The sequence below is a fragment of the Papio anubis genome, chromosome 10 (assembly GCF_008728515.1).
Source record: "Papio anubis isolate 15944 chromosome 10, Panubis1.0, whole genome shotgun sequence".
NCBI classification, from domain to species: Eukaryota; Metazoa; Chordata; class Mammalia; order Primates; family Cercopithecidae; genus Papio; species Papio anubis.
In genome coordinates, this window is record NC_044985.1 from 2,732,172 (window position 1) to 2,755,883 (window position 23,712).

A 23,712-nucleotide genomic window follows, 5' to 3' on the forward strand; every position below is an offset into this window, starting at 1 on the left:
CTTGGTAATTTGTTTGAGTTCCTTGTGGATTCTGGATATTAGTCCTTTGTCAGATGCGTAGTTTGTGAAGATTTTCTCCCACTCTGTGGGTTGTCTGTTTGCTCTGCTGACTGTTTATTTTGCTGTGCAAAAGTTCTTTAGTTTAAGTCCCACCTATTTATCTTTGTATTTGTTGCATTTGTTTTTGGGTTCTTGGTCATGAAATCTTTGCATAAGCCAATGTCTAGAAGCATTTTTCTGATGTTATATTCTAGAATTTTTATAGTTTCAGGTCTTAGATTTAAGTCCTTGATCCATCTTGAGTTGATTTTTATATAAGGTGAGAGATGAGGATTCAGTTTCATTCTCCTACCTGTGGCTTTTCAATTATCCCAGCACCATTTGTTGAATAGGGTGTCATTTCCCCACTTTATGTTTTTGTTTGCTTTGTTGAAGATCGGTTGGCTGTAAACAGTTGGGTTTATTTCTGGGTTCTCCATTCTGTTCCATTGGTCTATATGACTATTTTTATACCAGTCTCACAAAAGGGGGAGAGAACTACATCAGGGGAACACCCCGTGGGACAAAAGGATCTGAATAGCAACCTTGAGTCCCAGAACTTCCCTCTGACATAGCCTACCCAAATGAGAAGGAACCAGAAAAACAATTCTGGTAATACGACAAAATAAGGTTTTTTAACACCCCCAAAAAATCACACCAGCTCACCAGCAATGGGTCCAAACCAAGAAGAAATCCCTGACTTACTTGAAAAAGAATTCAGAAGGTCAATTATTAAGCTAATCAAGGAGGCACCAGAGAAAGGTGAAGTCCAATTTAAGGAAATCAAGAAAATGATACAAGAAATGAGGGGAGAAATCTTCAGTGAAACAGAGAGCATAGACAAAAAACAATTGCAACTTCAGGAAACAAGGGACACACTTAGAGAAATGCGAAATGTTCTGGAAAGTCTTAGCAATAGAATCAAACAAGCAGAAGAAAGAACTGCAGAGTTTGAAGACAAGCTCTGAATTAACCCAATTCAGAATTAGCCCAATTCCACAAAGACAAAGAAAAAAGAATTTTAAAAAATGAACAAAGACTCCAAGAAGTTTGGGATTATGTAAAACAACCAAACCTAAGAATAATTTGCATTCCTGAGGAAGATGAGAAATCTAAAAGTTTGGAAAACATTTTTTGGGGAAGAATCAAGGAAAACCTCCCTGGCCTTGCTAGAGGCCTAAACATCCAAATACAAGAAAGAACACCTGGGAAATTCATCACATAAAGATCATCGTCTAGGCACATTGTCATCTGGTTATCTAAAGTCAAGACAAAGGAAAGTATCTTAAGAGCTGTGAGGCAGGCCAGGCGTGGTGGCTCAAGCCTGTAATCCCAGCACTTTGGGAGGCCGAGACGGGCGGATCACGAGGTCAGGAGATTGGATCATCCTGGCTAACACGGTGAAACCCCGTCTCTACTAAAACAATACAGAAAAACTAGCCGGGCGCGGTGGCGGGCGCCTGTAGTCCCAGCTACTCGGGAGGCTGAGGCAGGAGAATGGTGTAAACCCGGGAGGTGGAGCTTGCAGTGAGCTGAGATCCGGCCTCTGCACTCCAGCCTGGGCGACAGAGTGAAACTTCGCCTCAAAAAAAAAAAAAAAAAAAAAAAAGAGCTGTGAGGCAAAAGCACCAGGTAACTTATAAAGGAAAACCTATCAGATTAACAGCAGATTTCTCAGTAGAAACACTATAAGCTAGAAGGGATTGGGACCCTATCTTCAGTCTCCTTAAACAAAACAATTACCAGCCAAGAATTTTGTACCCAGCAAAACTAAGCTTCATAAATGAAGGAAAGACACAGTCTTTTTCAGACAAACAAATGCTGAGAGAATTTGCCACCACCAAGCCAGCACTACAAGAACTGCTAAAAAAGTTCTAAATCTTGAAACAAATCCTGGAAACACATCAAAACAGAGCCTCTTTAAAGCATGAATCTCACAGGACCTATAAAACAAAAATACAATTAAAAGGTATACAGGCAACAAATAGCATGATGAATGGAACAGTACCTCACATTTCAATACTAATGTTGAATGTAAATGGCCTAAATGTGCCACTTAAAAGATACAGAATGGCAGAATGGATACGAACTCACCAACCGAGCATCTGCTGCCTTCAGGAAAATCACCTGACACAGAAGGACTCACATAAACTTAAAGTAAAGGGGTGGAAAAAGACATTCTATGTAAATGGACACCAAATGTGAGCAGGAGTAGCTATTCTTATATCAGACAAAACAAACTTTAAAGCAACAGCAGTTAAAAAAGACAAAGAGGGATATTATATGATGATAATAGGCCTTGTCCAACAGGAAAGTATCACAATCCTAAATGTATATGCACCTAACACTGGAGCTCCTAAATTCATGAAACAATTACTACTAGACCTAAGAAATGAGATAGACAGCAACACAATAATAGTGGGGGACTTCAATATGCCACTGACAAGCACTAGACAGGTCATCAAGACAGAAGTCAACAACAACAAAAAAAACAATGGATTTAAACTATACCCTGGAACAAATGGACTTAACAGGTATTTACAAACATTCTACCCAACAACCACAGTATGTACATTCTATTCCTCAGTGTATGGAACTTTCTCCAAGATAGACCATATGATAAGCCACAAAACAAGTCTCAACAAATTTAAGAAAATTGAAATTATATCAGGAACTCTCTCAGACCACAGTGGAATAACCTGGAAGTCAATTCCAAAAGGAACCTCCAAAACCATGCAAATACATGGAAATGAAATAACTGGCTCCTGAATGATCATTGGGTCAACAATGAAATCAAGATAGCAATTTAAAAATTCTTCAAACCAAACGATAATAGTGACACAACCTATCAAAACCTCTGGGATACAGCAAAGGTGATGCTAAGAGGAAAGTTTATAGCCTTAAATACCTACATCAAAAAATCTGAAAGAGCACAAATCTAAGGTCACATCTCAAGGAACTGGAGAAACAAGAACAAACCAAATCCAAACCCAGCAGAAGAAAGGAAATAACCAAGATCAGAGCAGAACTAAATGAAATTGAAACAACAACAACAACAAAACCCACAGAAGGTAAATGAAACAAAAAGCTGGTTCTTTGAAAAGATAAATAAAATTGATAGACCATTGGCAAGATTAACCAAGAAGAGAAAAGATCAAAATAAGATCAATTAGACGGCCGGGTGCAGAGGCTCACACCTGTAATCCCAGCACTTTGGGAGGCCAAGGCAAGGGGGGGTCACGAGGTTGGGAGTTCAAGACCAGCCTGGCCAAGATGGTGAAACTCTGTCTCTACTAAAAATACAAAACATTAGCCAGGCATGGTGGTGGACACTTGTAATCCCAGCTACTTGGGAGGCTGAGGCAGGAGAATCGCTTGAACCCAGGAGGCAGAGGTTGTGGTGAGCTGAGATTACGCCATTGCATTCCAGCCTGGGCAACAAGAGTGAAACTCCATCTCAAAATAAATAAATAAATAAAAATAATAAATAAATGTGATACACCACATAAATAGAATTAAAAACAAAAGCTACATGAACATCTCAATAGATGCAGAAAAAGTATTTGACAAAATCCAGCATCCGTTTATGATTAAAACCCTTAGCAAAATCAGCATACAAGGGACATCCCTTAATGTAATAAAAGCCATCTATTGAAAGAAATCAGGCACATTCCTCAGCCCCGGGCTCAACACAAAGCACATTCCTCAGCCCCGGGCTAAACACAAACAGCCCCAGTACAAACACATCCCACCATATATCTCTCAATTTCCTGAGCCCAGTACAAACACCACCTGGAAAAGTCCCCGATAAGGACACAGCCGTTTGTGGTTTTACTGAAAGCGCGGGAACCAATAGAAAACTGCTAAATGTATAACTTAAAATGTAAACCAATTGTAATGCTGTAACCAAAAGAATTCCCTTGTTCCTCTGTAACTTTACGTATCTTATTTACATCGGGCTATAAAAAGCAGGCACTCGCATCGTTCGGGGCCCTCTTGTATGCTGTAGAATGGAGGGACCAAGTTCAAACTTGCAGTAAAAGATCCTTGCCGCTTGGCTTTGACTCTGGACTCTAGTGGTCTTCTTTGGGGAACAAACGGTGTGGGTATAACACTATGATGACAAACCAACAGCCAACATAATACCGATTGGGGAAAAGTTGAAACATTCCCTCTGAGAACAGGAACAAGACAAGGATGCCCACTCTCCCCACTCCTCTTCAACATAGTACTGGACGTCCTAGCCAGAGCAATCAGACAAGAGAAAGAAATAAAGGGCATCCAAATCAGTAAAGAGGAAGTCAAACTCTTGCTGTTTGCTAACAATATGATTATATACCTGGAAAACCCTAAAGATTCCTCCAAAAAGCTCCTAGAACTGATAAATGAATTCAACAAAGTTTCAGGATACAAAATTAACATACACAAATCAGTAGCTCTGCTGTACACCAAAAGTGACCAAGCTGAGAATCAAAACAAGAACTCGACTTCTTTCACAATAGCTGCAAAAAAATAAAATAAAATACTTAGGTGTATACCTAACCAAGGAAGTGAAAGGCCTCTACAAGGAAAACTATAAAACATTGCTGAGAGCAATCATAGACAACACAAACAAATGAAAACACATCCCATGCTCATGGATGGGTAGAATCAATATTGTAAAAATGACCATACTGACAAAAGCAATTTACAAATTCAAGGCAATTCCCATCAAAATACCACCATCGTTCTTCTCAGAACCAGAAAAAACAATCGTAAAATTCATATGGAACCAAAAAAGAGCCCACATAGCCAAAGCAAGACTAAACAAAAAGAACAAATCTGGAGGTATCCCATTACCTGAATTCAAACTATCCTATAAGGCCATAGCCATCAGTCAATACTTGTCCAGCAAAAGAGCGGATGAAGGCCTTGGAGAGGATGTGACTTTGACAATGGCTTTGATGGATGAGTGAGGATGCACAGTGGCGGAGGCAGCTCTGAGAAGAAATGCTTCTGTCCCTGTTTTACAGGTGAGAAAATTGAGGCTGAGAAATGCTGAGACTTTGCAGAGGCTATGCAGCTAGTAAGCAAAGAAGGGGAATTTTCTCCCCAGCTCCAAAATCCCTCCTGTTTGCCCCATATCCTCTGCTTTGGGAATGTTTAAGAACCTGTATAAAAAAATGCAGAGAATGCCTGTTATGTAACTGAATCCCGGCTCCCAGACAGCTCTTTCAGAGGGTGGCAGGTGGGAAAAGACACAGGGGGAATTGCCCTGCCTCTGGCTACCCGTTGTTGCTTCCAGATTCTGGATTCTCCATCCCATGTGGAAGTTTGAGGCCCACCCATGGTCCTGAACTGACTGGCCTTTAGCCCTCCTCCCCGGCACAGCATCTGACCTCCAAGCATGTCCCATCATTCCTCTCCAGACACCAGAATCTCCCTCACAAGAGCCCCCATGTTGGTCCTGCCACTCCCCACATGGCCTGTCACATACCATAGACGTCCACTCCTCTGACCCCCAACCCTAGGGACCCCCACTCCATGGCTTGCCTGGTCTTCCCACAGCCCAGAACTGCTCCACTTCAGAAGCTGTGGCCTCCGCCGCCCCTCCCCACCACGACCCACCCTGGCCCCAGCTGGCTCCTGTGAGCAACTGGTTCTCATTCCATCATGACTCCTTGGTCCTTCCATGTCTCCTCCGTCTACCAACCCACCTCCTGGCTTCATTTCCATCCCCAACTAGCCTGGAAATCTTTTGGAGTGAAAGTGGTCAGATCAACGCTTGTGAATGGAATACAAAAATAAAATACATATTGAAACACCCTTACTGTACCCCACACATAATAATTGATGTACAATTATTATGCATCAATTAAAAAAAATTAAAAGGCCCAAAGAAAAGAAAATACAAGAAGCACACTTTTTTTTTCCAAACGCCAACTTGAACCAGAGGGAAGCATACATGACGTGGGCCCCTGTGGTCCATTGCCCTCCTGAGAATACTGTGATTTCCCTTGAACTGATTCCTGATCTCTCCTTGCAAAGTTCCTGCCTTGGAGCTGAGCAGGGCTGGGGATGCATTCCACCCCCTTACAGACAGGGGCAGGGTGGTCTCATGGCCTGCACCTCCGCTAGGCCTTCAGCAGTGTCCAGGGATCCTTCTTTAGGCCCCAGTCAGCCATTTCTGCCAAAATCCCTGTTTCAAAGCTCCTTTCCACCACTCACTCTGCAGAATGCCTTGACCTGTTTGACTGAAACAAGAGAGAAACCACATTCAGCTTCCAACTCTGCCACTCCCTGTCTCCTCCGTACCTCTGCAGACTCAGATGACTGCCCAGGGGCAGGGAACCCTGACAGCCCACACAAATCCTTCCAGCCCTGCCGTCTCTAGCCTCTGCTTTTAGAGCCCTTGCTTTATCAATTACCGTAGTGGTTTAATGTATGTCCCAAATTCTTTGACACATCTCCCTTCACAAGATAGAGACTAATTCACCTCACCTCGAGTGTAGACTTAGTGATTTGCTTTTGTCAAATAGAATAAAGTAGAAGGAATGGAGTAGAGGCCTGGGGAGCTTGGAGGTTGTGAGGATGCTCAAACAGCCCGAAGGAGAGGCCCGTGTGGTGAGAACTTAGGGCCCCAGTTAATAGCTGTGTGATCTTGGAAGGGACCCTCCAGCCCCAGTTGTGGCTTCAGATCACCGCAGCTCAGCCAACATTCTGACGACAACTTTATAGTCAACAACAGATTAGGATGCAGACATGCAGAAGGAAGACCGTGTGAAGAGGTGGCAAGAGGACAGATGGCCGTGCCCACATCTGCAAACCAAGGAGAGACGCTTGGAAGAACGCAACCCTGCTGACACCCTGATTTTGTATTTCCAGCCTGCAGAACAGTGGAGAATACACTTTTCCATTGTTTAAGCCCCACCCCCACCCCATCCTCAGTCTGCAGTATTTGGTTATGGCAACCCAAGCAACTACTACAAACCCTATGAGGGTCCCTGGGCCGGAACCACCCAGATGAGCTGCTCTTAGATTTCTGACCCCAAAACCTGTGTGAGATAATAAATATTTGTTATTCTGAGCTGTTAAAGTTTGGGATAACTTGTTCTGCAGTGACAAGTGACTAGTACATTATCCTCCCCTCACATTTTCGTCCTCTCCCACTCTCCTGGTCCTTTGCCCTCTGGATAGTGATAAGCTCACGTCTTGTCTATCTTAATATGCATTTTTTTGGCCTCACCGTCCCCATTCAGCTTTCGTACCCTCCTCCTACTTGGGTTTGCTCCACAGCCAATTTGCCTGAAGCAGTCACTCCATAATACTGCCTCCACCTTCTCACCTTTCATGCCTTCCTGCCGATCTCCCTTTGCTCCTACAAGGCTGCACTTTCCTGCCTTTCCCTCTGCCTCTGGGGCACCACTCAATCTCCTCCCAGAGCTTTTTTTTTTTTAAACAGAGTCTCACTCTGTTGCCCAGGCTAGAGTGCAGTTGTGCAATGCCAGCCCACTGCAACTCTATCTCCTGGGTTCAAGGGATCCTCAGCCTCCCGAATAGCTGGGACTATGGGCATGGAGCATGCCCAGCTAATTTTTGTATTTTAAGTAGAGATGGGGTCTCTCCATGTTGGCCAGACTGGTCTTGAACTCCTGGCCTCAAGTGATCTGCCCACCTCATCCTCCCAAAGTGCTGGGATTACAGGTGTGAGCCACCGTGCCTGGCCCTTTCACTCATCTTGACCTCTTGGTGTCCAAGGGAGTGGCTGGTGATTTTTGTCTGCCCAGTATGCCTTCCTCCTATATCATTTTGGGGAACATCTCCCCTAGTTCAAATCGTGTTGCTGATGAGAATCTCGTGAATCCTGGGACCCCAAGCGACCATGTGGTCCAAGCCAGAGCCAATCACAGCTTTTTCTGGGATGTTCTAAGTGGGAGTTGAGGGTCGCTTTTCTTCTCTAAAGCCAAAATTATGAAATCCAATTCCAGAAGTACCAGGAGCTATGGTCCTAGCTTCTTAAAAATAGCTGATTTGAGAGAATAAAATTGGTAGACGTGGAGGGAAGGAGACAAAACACAGAAATCCTGCCTCTGCCTTTTTGCAGTTTGATTATTTGGGGTAAGCCATTTGGATTTGACTGTTGGAACCAAATAATTCCCACTGATCTGCCAGCCCTTGTTCTATTCTCTTTCAGCCTGCACACTCCCCTTATGTGTGCCCACTCTCTCAGGGCCACCAGGATCACAGCCCTGCTGAGTACCAAATTAGTGTCTCCAACTCTCATCCCTACCCTGATCTTCAGACCCACCAAGGCCTCTTTCCCTGGACATGTCCTTCAGATATGCCCTGGGCACATCAAACTCAATGTGACCATAGCACCTCATCTCCTCAATCCCCAAACCTGCTCCTGCCCCTGCATTCTTTATCTCAGCAAATGAAACTAACAGTTGCTGGAAGAAACACTGAGTCTTCTATTTTTCATAGCCAAATGATCCCTAGGACCTGGAGATTTTGTCTTTTAAAAACTTGAGGCTCCCGATTATACGTTGTCCACAAGAAACCCATGTTAAATGTTAAATGTGAAGACTACCTATTGAGTACCATGCTCACTACCTGGATGACGGGATCATTTCTACCTCAGCATCATGCAATGTACCCATGTAACAAACCTGTACATGCACTCCCTAATAAAAATATCAGTTGAAATTATTTTTTAAAGACACAGATAAATTAAAAGTAAAGGGTTGGAGAAATGGTTAAAAGAAAGGGTTGGGTTAGTATTAGGTTGCTTATACTAATCAAAATAGAGCTAGATACATCAGTGTTTTGTGTGAGGAAGAAAAAGAGAGAAAGAAAGAAAGAAAGAAAGAAGAAAGAAAGAAAGAAAGAAGAAAGAAAGAAAGAAAGAAAGGAAGAAAGGAAGAAAGAGTCAGAGTAGCTATACTAGTTTTAGAGCAGACTTCAGGGCAAGGAAGATTATGAGGAATAAAGAGAAATATTACATATGATAAAGGGATACATTATCAAGAAGATATGACAATTATTAACATGAGTGCACCTGACAAGAGAGTGTCAAAATACATGCAAAGTATATTCTCAGACCACAGTGGAATTAAACTAGAAAGCAATAACAGAAAGATAACTAGAAAATCTCAAAATGTTTAGAGATTAGGAAACATATTTCTAAATAACACATGGGTCAGATAAGTCCCAAGAAAAATGTAAAATTAAATGAAAATGAAAACATCACATCAAAATCTGTGGAATCCAATGAAATAAGTACTTAAGGTAAATTTATAGGGCTGAATGCATAGAAGAAAACTCTAGAGGCCAGGTGTGGCGGCTCACACCTGTAATCCCAGCACTTTGGGAGGCTGAGGCAGGTGGATCATGAGGTCAGGAGTTCGAGACCAGCCTGGCCAACACGGTGAAACCCTGTCTCTACTAAAAATACAAAAATCGGCTAGGCTTGGTGGCACACGCCTGTAATCCCAGCTACTTGGGAGGCTGAGGCAGGAGAATCACTTGAACCTGGGAGATGGAGGTGGCAGTGAGCTGAGATCCGCCACTGCACTCCAGCCTGGGTGACAGAGCGAGACCCCATCTCAAAATAAAAAAAAAGAAGAGAAAAATCGAAAATCGATAATCTAAGCTTCTACCTTAGGAAACTAGAGAAAGAAGAACAATATCATCCTAAAATAAGAAGAAAATAAAAAATAAAAATTAGAACAGAAATCAATGACATTGAAAACAGGAAATAAAAAAGAGAAAATTCAATGAAACCGAAAGCTGGTTCTTTGAAAACATCAATAAAATTGATAAACTTCTGTCAGGCTCACCAAGCAAAGCAAAGAGAAGACACAAATTAACTGCTATTGGAAATGAAAGAGGAGACATCACTCTGATCCCATGAACATTAAAAGGATAGGAAAGACATATTATGAATAGCACATTTGGCAACTTAGATGAAATGGACAAATTCCTTGAAAAATGAAAACTACCAAAACTCATGCAAAGAGAAATAGATAATCTGAAAATTCTATATCTATTAGAGAAATTGAATCAATGACTGGCAACCTTTCAAAAAAGGAAGCACCTTTTTTGACATCCTCACATGCAGAGGCTGCAATTTTCCTTTTTTTTTTTTTGAGATGGAGTCTTGCTCATTGCCCAGTCTGGAGTGCAGTGGCGCGATCTCAGCTCACTGCAAGTTCTGCCTCCCGAGTTCATGCCATTCTCCTGTCTCAGCCTCCTGAGTAGCTGGGACTACAGGCGCCCGCCACCAAGCCCGGCTAATTTTTTGTATTTTTAGCAGAGACAGGGTTTCACCATGTTAGCCAGGATGGTCTCGATCTCCTGACCTCGTGATCCGCCCGCCTTGGCCTCCCAAAGTGCTGGGATTACAGGCGTGAGCCACCGCACCCGGCCTGCAATTTTCAACCTCAGCATTCATTCCTGTTTTTATGTGTTATAGTGTGTGTCTCTCCCACACCTGTGAGAAATTTGAGAGTTGGACAGTGCCTTACTCATACTAGTCAGGGCTCAGGACATGCTTGCTGAGTAAATGGATGGATGAGTGGACAGAAGAATGTGATGAGTGGGTGGATGAGTGGGTAAGTGGAATATCTTTCTGTTATTCCTTTCCAGTGGATAGTTTCACTGGTAATTCTACCAAGCATTTAAGGAAGGAATGAGCCTAATTCTCCATAGTATCTTCCAGGAAACAGAAGCAGAGGAAATACTTTCTAACTCATTCTATGAGGCCAGCGTTACTCTAATGCCAAAATGAGGTAAGACATTAAAAGGAAGAAAAAACTTGAGGCACTCTCCTTCCTGCCATCCCTTAGTCTCCTGTCATCCTTCACTTGGGAGGATGGAAGCATCCCAGGTGGCCTTGCTGCTTCTGGACTCTCAGAAAAATCACCCTCCATCACACCAATCAAGTGATCTTTAGAAGATGCAAAAGTTGGCCATGTCATGCCTCCCACAGCTAAGAATGTGCCTATCTTTATGACATTCAAGGATCTTCAGCATCATAGCCTGCCCACCTTTTCAGCCTGCCTTGTATCTTACCTCTTCCCCAGGATACACTGAGTATCATGCAGTTCCTGAAACACCCCATGTTCTCTTTTACCTCAGTGTCTCTCTACTTGATCTGATATGAATTTGGAACACACACACAGCACGTGTGTTAGCATACATGCACGCATGTACACACACACAGGCACAGACATCCTCACATGCAGAGGTTGCAATTTTCAACCTCAGCACTTATCCCTGTTTTTATGTGTCACAGTGTGTGTCTCTCCCACGCCTGTGAGAAATTTAAGAGCTGGACAGTGCCTTACCCATACTAGTCAGGGCTCAGGACATGCTTGCTGAGTAAATGGATGGATGAGTGGACAGATGAATGGGATGAGTGGATGGATGAGTGGGTAGGTGGAAGGGTGGGCAGATGGATGGGTGGATAGGTAAATGGATGGATGGGTTGGTGGATGGATAGGTGGATAGATGAATAGATGGATGGATTAGTAGATGAATAGGTAGAAGTATGGGAGTTGGATGGATGGATCCACTGATGGATTAATGGATGAATAGATTGGTGGATGGATGGATGAATGGATTAGCGGTTGAATGAGTGGATGAATGGGTGGGTGGGTGGATAGATGGATGGTGGATGGATTACTGGTTGGATTGGGTAAGTGAATGGGTGGATAGATTGGTGGATGAATAGATGAATGAACAAACAGATGAATGGATTGGTGGGTGGATGGATGGATGGATGGATGGATGGATGGATGAACCTGCCCAGGAAAACAGGTGAGGCATTGCCCCTTACAGGAAGCACTGGTGTGCTTGAAAGTTTCTGCCCCTTGGGAATGGGATGACTTCTTAGTCGAGTTCCCTTTGTCAAGCCCCGAAGCAGGTCAGTGTGACTGAGCTTATGGGGATCAGTGTCCTACCTAAGCTCAGGGACCAGAATGGGGGTGACCTTCACCTGAGAAGACAAGGGTAAACTGCTAGTTCTGAAAGCCCTCCTCAAAGCTGCTGTGGGTCTGAAGCCACACCACTAACATGCATTTCTGTGGTGCCACTGAACTGGAGTATGGGTAGAGTGAGTAAGAATATGCTGAAAGGCAAGTGGGGAGGTGGAGGTGAAGGGAAGATCAAAGCATTGCCGGACCAGGACGGGGCTGGAGTGGGCAGGCAACTGAGTGCCAAGTTGTGTGCAGGGCACTTTCCACAGGTTCTCTCATTTGAGCCTCACAGCAACCCTGTGCTGTCCGTGGAGACATCACACCTCACAGATGAGGAAGCAGGGGTCCGAGAAGCAAAACTAACACTGAGACTCTGGCCTATGGGATACCAGCCCAGAAGGGGCACTGACACTGGAGGACTGACAAAGCTTTTCCCACCAAAGGGGTCTGAGTGTTCTTCAGGCAGAAAGGACATCGGGGGCTGGGAGAGGGATGAGTAAGACTTGGAAGTTCTCCTATGCCACCAGCTGGCTGCCTATTCCCTACTCCCCAGAGCTGAGGGTACCTGGCATGGAAGCCATCACTCGAGAACACAGGTTGGAAGGGCCGCCACCCAAAGGAGGCAAAGTCATCAGAGTCTAGATCTGGGCTGGATGCCCTGAATTTGGGGCTAGCCCAGGCTGGTCAGCGGGCCCCAGTTGGGCCCCAGAAAGGTCACTACAAATGGTCAGCCTTGGGGAGGGCGCCTGCCAGAGTCCAAGGATTCACAGGCTGAGTTATCCTGGTATCATTACAAGCGCAGCACTTACTGGGCATTTACTGGGCCAAGAGCGCCACACACAATGCCCCTTCCATTGCACAATAAGCCCATGAGGCACGTATGATTATTTCCCACACTCATCCGTATTTGGAAAAACTGAGCCTTGGCATTAGTGGTGACAGGGCTGTGGCAGAGCCTGTGTACCCAACCACCAGGCCAGACAAGGTCCTGGGCGGGAGGAGAGGAAAAGAAAGGGGAGCTGCTCCCAGCAGAGCCTCGTTCTATGCTGTGGGGCGGTGCTTCACCCAAGTTATTTCATTTTCCCCAACTTGTCTCTCAGAGAGTTGAGGCCGCTCGAGGCTAAGTAACTTCCCAATGTCCCCCAACCGAAGGGTCTGATCTCATCCCAGTGTGTGGCTGCTCACCCAGGATGGGCGCCTGAGGAAGGAGGGGGCCCCCGGGCAGCACGGTGGGCCCACCCAGGAGGCCCGCTGCTGTGTGTGGCCTCAGAGATGACCCTGCCTGCCCATGCACTGTGGCAAAGGGTAAACTGGTGCCACTATTTGTAGAAGACAATTTGATAACATCTATCAAAAATTTAAACACCTTTTGTCCATACAATCCCACTATTAGCAACATATCCTGCAAATATACTTGTAAAAGTTCATCAAGGTAGATGTACAGGCATTGATGGTAATAGTGAAAAATGGAAACAAAAACTCAACAAACCACCAATTGTCCAACAACAGAGGTCTGCTGGATTAAAGTTCAACCTTTGGGTAGAATACCACACAGCTCTTTAAAAGGTGTAGTTAGGGTCAGGCACGGTGGCTCACGCCTGTAATCCCAGCACTTTGGGAGGCTGAAGCGGGCGGATCACAGGTCAGGAGATGGAGACTATCCTGGCTAACACGGTGAAACCCCGTCTCTACTAAAAATACAAAAATTAGCCGGATGTGGTGGCGGGTGCCTGTAGTCCCAGCTACTCGGGAAGCTGAGGCAGGAGAATGGTGTGAACCTGGGAGGTGGAGCTTGCAGTGAGCCGAGATCATGCCACTGCACTCCAGCCTGGGCAACAGAGTGAACTTGGTCTCAAGAAACAAACAAACAAACAAAATATACATAGAGAGAGAGAGGATACGTATATACATATATAGAGAAAGAGGGAGATGGAGAGAAATACTCTGGGGAGGTAATTATATTGAACTGTTAACTGTCATTTATTGGGGTGGAGAGTGGAAGGAGGGAAGAGACTTTTGCTTCACACATGGCTCCTTTCTGTTATGTCTGGCTTTTTGTTATCCATAGATTGCATTTGTTATTTATTTTACTGTCAACAGGGGTTGTCTGGGATATCTGAGCTTCCATCCCCGCCCAGACAGTGATGACCATCTACACAGCCCGGCTGCTAAGCTCAGTGGGGAGCCACCATGGGATAGCCCAACAGACAGGGCCCCCACACAGCTGCCAGGGAGGCACAGGAGGAGCTGAAAGCGGGGGCAGCCCCGCTGTCAGTGGTGCTGGGGTTATCAGTGCATGCTAGAGAAAAAGGCTCCTGAGTCTAGATCTCAAGTCCCCTCCATTGCCCTGCTCCAGCCTGTCTCCACAGCCCAGGGCTCCCCGTGAAGAAGGGCACACCCCTCTTCTGGAAGGGAGTCTAATACCCACAGGACAACTCAGCATTCAGGGTAATGTCCACGAGATACGCTTCCCATGAATACCATGTGACTGACAGTGTCGGAGGTGTATGCCCCTGAGAGATCTTCTCTGGCCTAGAGATGTGGTGCTCCTGGATCACCATGAGGGCTCCCTCCTCTTCTGCCCAGGCAAGCCCGGGGTAAAAATGCGAAACTCCAGTCCTCCATCCTGTCCTCTCCCAGTGGGCACAGGGCCCAGCCACCCCACTGCCAAAAATCCTACAACATGTAACAGTGTGGCTAGAGAAATCCAGCTTCCTCAGGAGGCAGTCAGCGATGGCAGGGCAGCCCCGGGGAAGAGACCCTGCTCCCGGAGAGCCTGGCTCAGCCCTTCCTGGGAGAGTCAGCGAAGGCAGGGTGCCCTGGAGAAGAACCTCTTCTAGGAGAATCTCTGCTCCCAGAAGGGCTCTGCTCTCCATCCAGAGGGGAAATGTGGGGCTGGGGATTTGGCAAAGACCCTGCCCATCCTGTGCAGCATCACAAGATGAGCAAATTTGACTAAGTTTATCCCTCCCCACCACGTACGCACACCTGACACACAACTGGCTTCAGGTGCCATATGGCTCCTGCGTAGGTATGGGTGAGTGTCAGCCTGTTTAGCTTCTAGTCCAGCCTGCAGTTTTAGACCTGGTTCAACTGTTTCCTTCAGACTCCTTGATGCTGTTCCCCTCAATCAGAGCTGGAGTCTGAGACCCTCTGCTACCAGGGGATCCTGCACAGCCCTCGGTAATGACGTTTACCGCTTTGCACTAAAATGCTTGGCTTGCACTTATTCAGAGGCAGTTCATCCTAAGCTGCACTTTTATGCCATGCTGTCAGTCTACCTGGAGACAGCATAGGAGAGACAGCTCCCAAGATGCCTCCTTCACTGTGGATACAGCATCAAGAAGATGACACTCACTGTGGGGACAGCCCTGGAGAAGCCCCCCTCACTGTGGAGAGAGCCCTGGAGATACCCCCTTCACCATGGAGACAGCCACAGAGATGCCTCCTTCACCATGGAGATGGCTCAGGAGATGCTCCCTTCACTGTGGAGATAGCCCTGGAGATGATGTCATTCACAGTAGAGATAGATATCTCACATTATAGATATGACCTATGAAAAGCCCTCCTTCATTTTAGAGCTAGTACCTGAGAAAACTTTCTAAGTTGTAGAGACAGCCTGTGAGAACCCCCTTTCCTATATAGAGATAACCCTTGAGAAATTATTCTTCATTACAGAGACAGCCCTTGAAACACCCTCCTTCATGTAGATGCAGCTCTGCAGGAGCCCCTGTTCACTGTATAATTCCTTTTCAAAAACTCTCCCTCGTTTTAGAGGTAGGCCTGGAGAAACTTTCCTCTACTGTAGCGATAGCCTTTGAAAACCTTCATTCATTTGTAGGATGGTCCTTGAGAAATCCTGCTTTATTCTAGAGCGATCCCTTGAGAAGCCCCACTTCATCAGATAGAGCAAAAGCCCATTGGACGCCCCCCTTCATTCTAGAAATAGCCCTTGAGGAATACTTTTACACCGCTGGTGGGAATGTAGACTAGCACAACCACTATGGAGAACAGTAGGGATATTCCTTAAAGAACTACAATTAAACAATTACACCTACTGTTTGATCCAGCAATCCCACTGCTGGGTATCTACCCAAACGAAAATAAGTCATTATACGAAAAAGACACTTGTGACCGGGCACGATGGCTCACACCTGTAATCCCAACACTTTGGGAGGCTGAGGCGGGTGGATCACGAGGTCAGCAGTTCGAGACCAGCCTGGCCAACAAGGTGAAACCCCGTCTCTACTAAAAATACAAAAATTCGCTGAGCGTGGTGTTGGGCGTCTGTAATCCCAGCTACTCGGAAGGCCGAGACAGGAGAATCGTTTGAATCCAGGAAGCGGAGGTTGCAGTGAGCAAAGATCATGCCACTGCACTACAGCCTGGGCGACAGAGTGAGACTCCATCTTAAAAAAAAAAAAAAAAGAGAGAGACACTTGCACATGCATGTTTATAACAGCACAATTCACCATTGCAAGGATATGGAAGTAAACTAAGTGTCAATCAACTCACGAGTGGATGAAGAAAATCTGGTATACATACGGGATGGAATACTACTCGGCCACAAAAGCAATGAAATCATGTCTTGGGCAGCTACTTGGATGGAGCTGGAGGCCATAATTCTAAGTGAGGTAATTCAGGAATGGAAAGCCAAATATCGTATGTTCTCACTTACAAGTGGGAGCTGAGCTATGAGGCTGCAAAGGCGTAAGAATGATACAATGGACTTTGGGGACTTAGAGAGGGGGAAGGCTGGAGTGGGGTGAGCAATAAAAGACCACACATGGGGTGCAGTGTACACTGCTGTGGTGATGAGTGCACCAAAATCTCACAAATCACCACTAAAGAACGTATCCATGTAACCAAAAAACACCTGTACCTTAAAAACTACTGATTTTTCTTTTAAAACAAACAAACACACAAAAAAACAAATAGCCCTGGAGGAAGTCCTTACTCATTCCTTTTTATGATAGTCTTTGAGAAGCCCCCTCCATGTAGAGATAGCCTGTGAGGTGCCCTCCCTCATGTAGAGATGGTCCTTGAGAAATCTTCCTTCCTTTCCTACAAATAGCGCTTTAAAAGCTCTCCTGAATTTACTGCTACAGCCAATGTCATTTTCTCCCTTTTTATCCCCTTCATGACATTGCAATCAGGAAAGCTGGTCCTCCCCTTGGAAACTGGCTTGTGCCTAACTTGAGAACATTAGTAATCTTTACTGCATAGTTTTATGTGTGACTATCTGGAAGTTCAGAACAAATTTCGTGTCTATGCCTAGCAAATATATGGGATTTTCTGACGTATATTTTGTTTACTAACCTTTTCCCAGCTGCAGTGTATTTTCCTATCTTCATTTCCCTATGTCCCAGCTTATTTTTTGATTCTGTTGTATTATAGGTATACGGTAAGCTGCCTCATATCACTCTGTTTTGTTTAGTATTTCAATAAGGCAGGGGATGGATGAAAGAGGAATTGATAGATACATATACTTGTGCATGAACCGCTGCACTATGGTTCCTTTTCATAACCTCAGTACTCTGTCCCCAGCCCCCAGAACGGAGTAGGAGCTCAGAAAGACACTGTGCTGAAAGTTTTCCAGCACCTGCTCGTTAGTTTTATCTGTAAAACAACCCTGCAAGGTGAGTGATGCTACTTCATTTGACAGGTGAGGAAACTGAGGCTTAAGGTCCCACATTTGGTAGGTGACTGAGTCAAGATTTCTTGACTGAAAATTTCTGCAGGGCCAGGTGCAGTGGCTCATGCCTGTAATCCCAGCCCTTTGGGAGGCCAATGCAGGCGGATCACCTGAGGCCAGGAGTTCAAGACCAGCCTGGTCAACATGGTGAAACCCCATCTCTACAAAAATACAAATATTAGCTGGGCGTGGTGGTGTGCACCTGTAATCCCAGCTACTCGGGAGGCTGAGGCAGAAGAATTGCTTGAACCTGGGAGGCAGAGGTTGCAGTGAGCCAAGATCATGCCATTGCCCTCTACTCTGGGCAACAGAGCCAGAGTCCATTTCAAAAAAAAATAAAAGAAACAAGATTTGAATCTGCAAATGTTTGGATCCAAAGCGTTTGCTTATTCTACTTCGCCTCTCTCTTAGCCTAATAAGCAAGACCCTCTAGGTTGCAATGTGCAATATGGTAGCCACTAGCCACATGTGGCTATTTAGATTTAAATTAGCTGAATTAAAAATTCAGACCCTCGGGCCGGGCACGGTGGCTCAAGCCTGTAATCCCAGCACTTTGGGAGGCCAAGACGGGCGGATCATGAGGTCAGGAGATCGAGACCATCCTGGCTAACACGGTGAAACCCCATCTCTACTAAAAAATACAAAAAACTAGCCGGGCGAGGTGGCGGGTGCCTGTACTCCCAGCTACTTAGAAGGCTGAGGCAGGAGAGTGGTGTAAACCCGGGAGGCAGAGCTTGCAGTGAGCTGAGATCCGGCCACTGCACTCCAGCCTGGGCGACAGAGCGAGACTCCATCTCAAAAAAAAAAAAAAAAATTCAGACCCTCAGTTGCACTAGCCACACTTCAAGTGCTTAACAGCCACTTGTGGCTAGTGACTACTGTTTTGGACAGTGCAAAAGAGAACATTTCTATCATCATGAAACATTCCAGAGCATATCTTAACACTCCCCTCAACTGTATTTCATCCCTGCTAAGCGCCAACAGTGCCCAAGCCTTACTGGTACTTCCTTTGCTCTGTGTCTTTGCAGACGCCACTTCCTCCACCTGGAACATGCCCCGTTCCCCACCCTCATCCTCACGCCATCCTCCCCTCACAGCCTGCTGCATCCCTTCCCACCCCTACCTGTCCTCAGCCCCAGGACTGCCTCCTCTGACCACTCAATGCCGGAGGTCTGTGCCTCTGGCGTACATGGGTCACTGTTCCTTTGCAGCCTCGACCCCCCCAGTTGGCAGTGAAGGATCACACTACACACTGCTGGAAAGGCAGGCAACACAATCTACACTGATGCTGGATTTGAAAACTTGACTTCATTCTGAGCTCCTCTTCTGCCACTAGCTACTCCATTCATTCATTCAGCACGTGCCAAGTGTCCATTCTCTGCTGAGGCCTGGGCATGTGCAGGAGATGGAAAAAACCCGAGGAAACCCAGCTCAGGCTCTCAAGGAGCTCACAGTCCAGTGGCCTTGGTCAAGTCCTTCCTTCTTCTCCTCCTCCTACTCCTCCTTCTCCTCCTCCTATTTCTTCTTCTTGTTCTTCTTCGTCTTCGTCTTCTTCTTCTTGTTCTTCTTCTTCTTCTTCTCCTCCTCCTACTCCTCCTCCTCCTTTTCCCTCTTCTCTCTTCTCTCTTCCTCCTCCTCCTCCTCCTTCTTCTTCTTCTTCTTCCTTTTCCTGTCGAGATGGAGTCTCCCCATGTTGTGGGCTCAAGCAATCCTCCCACTTCAGCCTCCCAAAATGCTGGGATTACAGGCATGAGCCACCACCATGCCCAGCCTCCTTTACTCTTCCTGATTTCTTCTGTGAAAAATGTGCTAGGATTCTGGCTTTCCTCCCTGAAAAGCTTGTTATGTGGACCAAGAATGGGGACACAAGCGTCATTTAAATACATGTGTTAAGTAAAATGTATGGAGGTCATTGGTTTGGTCTGAGCTCCTACACAAGCCCAACAGGCCAGACCAAGATGGAGTCACTCATGCTGAAGTTCCACAGCACCAGGCCGAAATGAAAATTATCTGACCTTCCAAGAATTAGGAGAGAGACAACAGCTGGAGCCCCAGATGGGCCAGTTTCAGTGGGCATGATAGGGAAGTTCCCTCTGCTCTAGCGTTTACAAGGAAAATAACTTTGAAATGACTCATCCCTTTTTGTTTTCTGTTTCTCTGTGCCCTGGTCTGTCTATAAAGCCAAACTCCTCTGCTCCGCTCATCAGAACATTCATTGTATTCTGTAGAATGGGGTGTTGCCCGATTCTAGAATTGCAAATAAAAGCCAATTAAGATCTTTAAGATAAATTGTTACTGGCTGTGCCTCAAGCCTTGCAATCCCAGCACTCGAGGTCAGACGGATCACGCAGGTCAGGAGGATCGAGACCATCCTGGCTAACACGGTGAAAACCCCCGGGCTCTACTAAAAACACAAAAAACTAGCCGGGCGAGGTGGCGGGAGCCGTAGTCCCAGCTACTCGGGAGGGGCTGGAGGCAGGAGAATGACGAAACCCTGAGCGGAGCTTGCAGGCATTTCGAGATCGCCACTGTACTCCAGCCCGGCGACAGAGTGAGACTGCCCAAAAAAAAAAAAAAAAAAAATTTGTTATAATTTTATCTTTTGACATATGTAAAACAGGAGGTAATATCAACACATACATCCCTGCGGTGCCGCCTCTCCACAAAGCCCTGTGGAAGAGCTGTGGATGCAGCAGGCCCCAAGACAGCCGCCTGAGGACTATCCTCTTAGAGTGGCATCTGAGGGGCAGACGCAGGGCCCCCCGCAGGTCCAGGGAGATGGGGTGGGCTTCCTGCCCAGAGGGCTGATGAGCTGAGGGGTTCCTAACAATGATTCATTGAGGGTGTGTGCGAATCTCCGAACTAAAATCCTAAACAAAGTTCAGGGGTCTGAAAAATTAGAGCCAAATTCAAGACCAGGGTTACAAAGTGGAGCGTGAAGGGGAGGCCTCGTCATGCGGAATTTGGGGGATGTGGGTTGGGGGCCCCACACCCACCAGCTGTCTGCACTGGGCCAGCTCTCACGATCTCTGTGTCTCAAGTTTCGTCCTCTGTGAAATGGGGATGGGACACACACCACCTGGACAGCTCAAGGGGGACAGCCCATGTGAGCCCCAGCGTGGTCCCTCTCCTCAGCCACCTCCTCGCCCCCCACCCCCCACCCCACTCCAGGCCTGTCCTGCCTCTCCCCAGGGCCCTAGCCCTCCAGAGGCGACTAAAGTCAGTTGCCCAAGGTACATGGGTACGGTGGATGAGCCTGGGCTTTGGAGTCGAATCCAGCTGTGCTTCTTCCTGTGGGCACCTTCACTTCCATGGCTTCACTTTCACGGTCGTCAGTCTCTGTGGCCGTAAAATGGAGGCAATTCCACCACTGTGTTGCGAGGACGCAGTGGGATGTCACACACGGCACAGCTGACATCTGGCAGGGGCTCATTATGGGACCCAGGCTATCCCTGACGTCCCGTGATTCCAGAGTGAGGCCTTCCAGCTGTGAGGAGGCTTCAGGGTGGCAGCAGCCTTGGCACCTGCCGTTCCCCTCCTGCAGGGAGCTTCTCCCCCTCCTCCTCCTCCTCAGCCCCCCCGGGGCTGCCCTTCAGCCGGATGGACTGAGTCCCCTGCTGCGGTTTCTGGTTTCCAGGCTCCTGAAGGGCTTCTCCATTCTCTATCCCTCAGACCTGTTCCATCTTATTGCCAGGGGACCTACATCTTGGACCTACTTCCTGCCCAGCGACCCTCTTCAGAGCGGTGACCCCCCCACCCCACTGGCAGACACGTGCCCCCAGCACGCCCTTACCTTGTAAGGGGATCCCCTCCACCCTGGGCACGCTGAAAGAGTCAGGAAAGGAGGTAGTGTTGGGACTCCGGGTGTGTCCGGGAGTAAGGGACAGAGGAAGAGGAGGTAGGGCTCCAAGAGGAAATGACTGGGAGTGCTCTGGGCCCACGTAATTTATTACAGGACTTTGTCCCTGGGCTCCAGGTACTTCCACTCCCACACGCCTCCCTCAGCCCCAGCTGGCAGAGCCTCATGATGTCTGCTCTTTACCCCAGGCCCCTTCTGCAGGGCAGCCATGCATGCTGCCTGGAAGCCACCAGGGTTTGCAGTCTGTGCACCTGCTCTGGCCACCAGCCAGATCCCGTGGTGACAATCAGCTGACCATCCAGGGGGCTCAGCATCTTCCCAGGTGCTGAATGGCAGGAGCTCTGCCCCCAAGCACCCCAGGCTCTAATGGAGGGTGGTAGTATAACATGAAATACAGTATATTTGGTCCTTGTTCCCAGTTGGTGTCACAGAACTCCTAAAACCCTTAGAATTTCCCGAGTGATCGCCGGGTGCGGTGGCTCACGTATGTAATCCCAGCACTTTGGGAGGCCAAGGTGGGTGGATCACAAGGTCAGGAGATCTAGACCATCCCAGTTAACACGGTGAAACCCCTGTCTCTACTAAAAATACAAAAAAAAGAAAAAAAAAATTAGCTGGGCGTGGTGGCAGGTGCCTGCAGTCCCAGCTGGAGGCTGAGGAAGGAGAACGGAACAAACCCGGGAGGTGGCGCTTGCAGTGAGCAGAGATCGCGCCACTGCACTGCAGCCTGGGTGACAGCGAGACTCCATCTCAAAAAAAAAAAAAAAAAAAAAAAATTCCCGAGTGATCATCTCATAATGAGTCTGTTTGATAGCACCTGAAGTTATGCTGAGGAGGTGACCATGTGGGGGCCCTACCTAGCCTCAGCATGAGGTCAGTCACCAGAAAGACCTAGTGAGTAGAGGGTTGGAACTTTCAGCCCCGCCTACTGACCTCTGGGAAGGTAAAACTCTTGAACAAAGATTTGATGAGCTCCCACACATCTGAGGTCCCTGGGGGGTGGCATGCGGGAGAGGGCATGGAAGCTCCATGCCCTTCCCACACAACTCACGTGAGCGTGTTTAGTCGGCTGCTCATCTGTAATCCTTTGTAAAATCTTTTCCCAGGAACTGGTCAATATGAGTGCCGTCCTGAGTTCTGTGAGCTGTCCTAGCAAATCCAACTGAAGGAGTGGGGTGTGGGAACCCCAATTTATAGCCAGTTGGTCAGAAGTATGGGTGGCAACCTATGACTTGAGACTGCATTTGAAGTGGGGCAGTTTTGTGGGACTGAGCCCTTAACCTGTGGGATCTATGACTCCAGGTTGACAGTGTCCGATTGAATCGAATTATAGGACATCCAGTCAGAGTCTGCTGGAGAATTGCTTGGACACCTGGTCAAAAGAGTGTTCTGTGTTGAGTGTGAAAGGAGCATACACCTGGGGCATGTCTGGGGCCATCAGGAAGCCTTAGAGACAAAGGCCATCAGACAACAAGATTCCCAGGAGGGTCCCTGGCAACAAACTGGGCAGGCTCGGGCTGGCACTTGATCAAGGGGGCTTTGGGCTTGAGGCAAATATAGACTGTTTGGAAGGGAAGTGCATCTGGCAGTGGGCTCTGGGAGGGGTCAGACTGGAGGGGCCAGGCAGGCCCTCGAAGTGAGCATGAGGGCAACGGGAGCTCATTTACGCAAGGCTTTGAAGGCGGGTGGATAATAGGGGCAGGGAGTTACCTGCTCAGCCACAGGCCTTGTGTTGGATAAAAAAGGGGTCTTGGTCATCCTTACGGTTGGCCCAACTAGAGCCAATCAGATTCCTTTCTTTTCCTTGGACTTGGAGGGACTTGGGAACTGCAGGCAGAAATGTGGGAATGAGCCATTGTCTTTCAGAACAGAGGTCAAGGCAGGGTGGCAACCCTGAACGTGGACCTTTTGGGGGGACACAGACAAAGCAGTGGTGGGAGAGAAAAGGAGAGGTGGAGACCCAGTGGCCACAGAGACAGGAGGGAACCCCCGACGTCTCAGAGTTTCCTGTATCATCTGTGGGTGGGCTCCGTGGAGTTTCCATCTATTAAATGCTGTTTTTGTTGACATGGCTTGAAGGAGTTTCTGTATCTTCAAAGCAAATGACCCATGCCAAAGACAGGGAACCGAGTTGGGAGATCCCTTGAAGGACCACTTGGAGG

The 23,712-nt window shown here is 47.1% G+C and overlaps 1 protein-coding gene across 3 annotated transcripts in view; it reads right to left on the reverse strand.

Moving 5' to 3' along the window:
• MYO7B (myosin VIIB) overlaps positions 1 to 22,113 on the reverse strand; it is a 101,626-nt gene extending 79,513 nt beyond the window's left edge. For all 3 annotated transcript variants that reach the window (XR_004176442.1, XM_031651157.1, XM_031651159.1), the window contains exon 1: positions 21,485 to 22,113. The gene's annotated coding sequence lies outside the window, so the exon portion shown is untranslated. The remainder of the gene's footprint in view (positions 1 to 21,484) is intronic.
• Between the last annotated feature and the right edge of the window lie 1,599 nt (positions 22,114 to 23,712).